Raw genomic sequence first — 6,000 nt, 5'->3', positions numbered from 1 at the left:
TAGAGGGGGATGGAGAGGATATGGGGTCTACTGTGCAGCAGCCACGTGTGGCTTTTATGGGGATTAGGGAAGGGGAACATAATGATGAGGATGTTGGGGTTCTGGTGGATGGGGGGGAACAAGTGGGAGGTGGAAGTGTGAATGATGCAGGGGGTGGCGAAGGGTTGATGCGGGCTCATGATGTCACACCCACTGATGTGGACCTAGGGGGATGTGTTTCTACTGCTTTTAATGATAATTCTCGTGGGTTCTGTCTGCCAGAGCAGGTTCCCACCTTTTTCCAAGCTGACTTTTCTCCTAAGTCAACCACCAAACGAATGACACGTAAGAAGAGCAATGTCGTTAAACGCAATAAAGTGAAGGGGACTGATCCCACCTCAATTATGGACATGTCGGTTAGTAATTATACTGCTTTTTCTAATTCTTGCATGGATTTTGATGACATCATGGACATTTCTGATAATGGTAAAAGAAAAGGTGCTGATTTACCTTTGCATGAGGAGGGTTGCATGGATGTTGAAAAAAGAAAGAAACCAAAAATTGATCTTAATTCGAACCATACAATGGTTCAAGTAGCGGAGGTTGGTCTTGCCCAACCCCGCGAAGAGCAATGAAACTATTGAGTTGGAACTGTCAGGGTCTGGCCAACCCTTGGACAGTTAGTGCGCTTCACTCTATGTGTTGGAGTGAACGGCCAAATATAGTCTTCTTGATAGAGACGATGATTGATGCGAAAGTTCTTGAGAAAATTCGGAATCGGTGTGGTTTTTCGGAGGGGCTGTGTTTGAGTAGTAATGGTCTTTCTGGGGGAATGGGGTTGTGGTGGAGTAATATTGATGTTGCTGTTTTATCCTTTTCTGCGCATCACATTGAAGCTGCGGTGTTGGATGAGCACAAAAACCCGTCTTGGCATGCTGTTGGGTTCTATGGGTGGCCCGAGACGGCTAATAAACATTTATCATGGCAGCTAATGCGACAACAATGTCCACTTCCTTTGATGTTTTTTGGGGATTTCAATGAGATTACTAGTGTGGAGGAGAAGGAAGGGGGTGTCTTGCGGAGTGAGAGATTGATGGATGCATTTAGAGAAGCCATTGATGATTGCGCAATTAAAGATTTGGGGTTTAAAGGAAATAAATTTACTTGGCAGAGGGGCAATTCCCCCTCTACTTTGATCCGTGAGCGTTTAGACAGGATGCTTGCCGATGATGCATGGTGTGACCTTTTTCCGTCGTGGGAGGTGCAAATTTTACCGAGATATCGTTCAGACCACGCTCCGTTGCTGCTGAAAACGGGGCTAAATGATTCGTACAGAAGAGGGAACAAACTGTTTAAATTCGAAGCGTTGTGGTTGTCGAAGGAGGAGTGTGGTAAAGTGGTGGAGGAGGCGTGGAGTGGTTCGCGGGGGGCGGATATTGCTGAGCGACTAGCTGGAGTATCGGGGGATCTCACAAAATGGGCAACACATTGTTTTGGTGATTTAAAAAAAAGGAAGAAGCGGGCTTTAGAAAAGCTTAATATTCTTCAGCAACGGGCGCCGGATGCTAGGGTGCTTGAACAATGTCATGCAGCATCAACTGAGTTGGATGAGATATGTAGACTTGAAGAATCATATTGGCATGCCCGTGCTCGTGCTAATGAAATTCGGGATGGGGATAAAAATACAAAGTACTTTCATCATAAGGCGAGCCAGCGGAAGAAACGTAATGCGATCAAGGGTCTCCTTGATGAAAATGGTGTGTGGAAAAAAGGAAAAGATGAAATCAATGAGGTGGTGCAGAGATATTTTGGGGATTTGTTTGCTACAGAGGGGCCGAATGAGATGGAGGCGGCTCTTACGGGTATTTCACCTTGCGTCTCGAATGAAATGAACCAAGCTCTGATTAAATCACCTGCTGGGGATGAAGTTAGAGATGCCCTTTTTGCTATGCACCCTAATAAGGCGCCAGGTATTGATGGTCTACATGCCCTATTTTTTCAAAAATTTTGGCACATTCTTGGTCCGGACATTATTACATTTGTGCAGGATTGGTGGAGTGGTTTGGTGGATTTGACGGTGATTAACCGCACGTGTATTGTTCTTATTCCTAAGTGTGAAAATCCGCAGTCAATGAAGGATTTTAGGCCGATTAGCCTATGCACGGTACTGTATAAAATTCTTTCTAAAACGCTTGCTAATAGGCTCAAAGTTATCCTTCCCTCAATTATCTCCCCTAATCAGAGTGCGTTTGTCCCTCGCCGGCTGATTACGGATAACGCTCTAGTGGCCTTCGAAATTTTCCATGCGATGAAGAGGAAGGATGCTAACAGAGATGTGATTTGTGCTTTGAAACTTGATATGAGCAAGGCGTATGATAGGGTGGAGTGGTGCTTCTTAGAACGTGTTATGGAAAAGCTGGGGTTCTGTGCTGACTGGATTAGTAGAGTCATGGCTTGCATTTCTGGTGTCTCCTTCACCTTTAAGGTGAATGGGGTGGTTGAGGGATCTCTTTCTCCATCGCGGGGCTTGCGCCAAGGTGACCCTATTTCGCCTTATTTGTTTTTGTTGTGTGCTGATGCTTTCTCTACTCTTATTACTAAGGCGACAGAGGAGAAGAAAATTCATGGTGCGAGAATTTGTAGAGGGGCTCCTATGGTGTCTCACTTGTTTTTTGCAGATGATAGTATTCTTTTCACAAAAGCTTCCGTGCAAGAATGTTCTGTGGTGGCTGATATAATCAGTAAATACGAGAGAGCATCGGGACAGAAAGTCAATTTAAGCAAAACGGAGGTTGTCTTTAGTAGAAATGTGGAGAGCGATCGGCGAGATGCTATTGTTAGGGTGCTTGGGGTGAATGAGGTTGAAAGGCAGGAGAAATATTTGGGTTTACCAACGGTGATTGGGAGGTCGAAAAAGGTGACTTTTGCTTGTATTAAGGAGCGTATATGGAAGAAACTGCAAGGGTGGAAAGAGAAACTTCTATCCCGCCCGGGGAAAGAAATATTGATTAAATCTGTTGCCCAGGCGATACCTACTTATATGATGAGTGTCTTTTGTTTACCCAGTGGACTTATTGATGAGATTCATGCCATGTTGGCAAGGTTTTGGTGGGGCTCTAATGGTGGTGAACGGAAAATGCACTGGCACAGTTGGGATGCAATGTGCCTTCCTAAGTCGATGGGTGGCCTCGGTTTTCGTGACTTGCACTGTTTTAACCAAGCCTTACTAGCGAAACAAGCGTGGCGGCTGTGTCAACGTGACGCTACCCTTCTTTCCCAAGTGCTTCAAGCCCGGTATTACAAGAATGTGGAGTTTTTGGAGGCGAGGAGAGGCTATAATCCTAGCTTTACGTGGCGTAGTGTGTGGTCATCCAAATCTTTGCTGCTGGAGGGATTGAAATGGTGCGTGGGCTCGGGGTCAAGGATCAATGTATGGACCGAGGCGTGGATCCTTGGTGAGGGGTCTCATCATGTGCCCACCCCCCGACACGACAGTAATATGGAGTTACGGGTGTGTGATTTAATTGATGTCAATAGAGGCGGATGGAATGTGGAGGTAGTTCAACAGGTGTTTGTGGAGGAGGAGTGGCGCTCCATTTTGGACATACCCCTTTCTCGTTTCTGGCCTGAGGATCACCGTTATTGGTGGCCATCCCGCAATGGTGTCTTTTCGGTAAGATCTTGTTATTGGTTGGGCCGGCTGGGTCACGATCGCACGTGGCGTTTGCAGCATGGGGAGGGTGAAACTCGACTGTGGAAGGAGGTGTGGCGAATCGGGGGCCCCCCGAAGCTGGGACATTTTATTTGGTGGGCCTGCAAGGGTAGCCTCGCAGTGAAGGAGAGCCTGGCGCGACGACATATTTGTGAGTCCACCGTGTGTGCTGTGTGTGGAGCTTCTGTAGAATCTATTCATCATGCGCTGTTTGAGTGTAGCTTTGCTAAAGCTATATGGGAGGTTAGTCCGTTTGTTGCCTTATTAAATATGGCTCCTACCTCATCGTTCGCAGAGTTATTTATTTGGCTGCGTGATAAGCTTTCGAGTGATGATCTTCGCACGGTATGTTCACTTGCCTGGGCTAGTTGGTATTGTCGAAATAAATTTATTTTTGAGCAACAGAGTGTGGAGGCTAGTGTTGTGGCCAGCAACTTTGTGAAACTTGTGGATGATTATGGTTTGTATGCCAAGAAGGTGCTTAGAGGGTCAACTACGATGTGCACGTCGGAGGTATCATGGCAGCGTCCCCCTGCAGGCCTAATAAAAGCCAATTTCGATGCCCATGTGAGCCCGAATGGCGAAATTGGGCTGGGCGTGGTTGTGCGAGATTCGAGCGGTAGGATTGTAGTGTTGGGCGTGAGGCGTATGGCTGCTTCGTGGGATGCTTCTACAGCTGAGGCGATGGCTGCTCTTTTCGCGGTGGAGCTGGCGCAAAGGTTTGGGTATGGCAACGTCGTGGTAGAAGGTGACTCCCTGATGGTGATAAGTGCGTTGAAGAACAAACTCCCTGGTGGCTCTCCTATTTTTAATATTTTTAATGATATTGGTAGATTATGTGTTAGTTTTAATGCCTTTTCTTTTTCTCATATTAAACGAGCGGGTAATGTAGTTGCCCATTTGTTAGCTCGTTGGGAGTGTGCTGTTAACTCTGAGATTGTTTGGCTGGATTCTTTTCCCCAAAGCATTTCCACTTTGGGGGATCTTGATTTAATCTAAGTTCGTTATTTTCCCCTCAAAAAAAAAAAAAAAAGTATAGCTTAATCCGGCACATAGCTATGTGTGGTATCTGATTTTGACTGTCTTAATTAACGGTCTGAATCCCACAAAAGTCTCTTATAGAACTATGAGTTTTTAGAAAACTTTAAAGTCGCCACCCTATTAATATCTTAATAGGGACAAAATTTATTTAATAAATAATTTTAAAATCAATTTCAAGAAATCTCATTTAAAACGATGATGACTTTATATAGATAAGGCTTTTTGAAAATTAGTCTTTCATACCATGAGATAGGGTTCGAGGTTTAGGTTAAGAGGTGCGAACGTCTGAAACTCGTCCCCTCTACCGTTCTAAAGAGTGAGCTCTTACTAAATGCGTTATTTTCCATTTTAAAGTAATCATGGCTATCAAAAAGAAAGAAAATCACATAGTTTGCACATATACACATCAATCATTTTTTAGTTTTTTTAGGACCAATATATCATTTGTACATGGTAAGTTTGAGCACTGAAGTTGCACTATGTACCAATCATTACGGGATTGGAATCTACTCGTAGATAAAAACCATTGTAGTTCGATCTATGTTTCACCTTAAATGGCCAATTCCATTAGGCGGGAAGAAAAGGAAATAAATTATGAATAACTCACCTTTAGAATTAAAACAAATCTATTTGAAATGAGGTAATTAATCCAATTAGTGATAGAAATAGGATTCAAATAATCACTCCAATTAGTGATTGAAATGATGGATTAAGATAATCATCTTAATTAGTGATTAAAAATGAAAAGATAATCACCTCAATTAGTGATTAAAATGAAGTTTAGAAAATAATCATCCAAATTAGTGATTATTCAAAGTTTAAGACAAGCAACCTAATTAGTGATTAAATATGATGAAAGATTAAGATAATCACCCTAATTAATAATTAATCAAGATTTAAGACAATCACCCTAATTAGTGCATGACTAAATATGATGAAAGATTGCGATAATCATCCTAATTAGTGATAATTCAAGATTTAAGATAATTACCTTAATTAGTGACTAAATATGAAGAAAGGTTAAGATAATCATCTTGATTAGTAATTAATCAAGATTTAAGATAATTACCCTAATTAGTGATTAAATATGATAAAATGTTAAGATAATCAACCAGATTAGTGATTAATCAAGGTTTAAGATAATCACCCTAATTAGTGATTAAATGAGGTTAAGACAATCACCCTATAAGTGATTAAAAGGAAGGTTAAGGCAGTCACCCTAATTAGTAATTAATCAAGGTTTAAGATAATCATCCTAATTAGTGATA

Source organism: Beta vulgaris, chromosome 8 (assembly GCF_026745355.1).
Source record: "Beta vulgaris subsp. vulgaris cultivar EL10 chromosome 8, EL10.2, whole genome shotgun sequence".
Lineage (NCBI taxonomy): Eukaryota > Viridiplantae > Streptophyta > Magnoliopsida > Caryophyllales > Amaranthaceae > Beta > Beta vulgaris.
Note: the sequence above shows the minus strand (reverse complement) of the source record.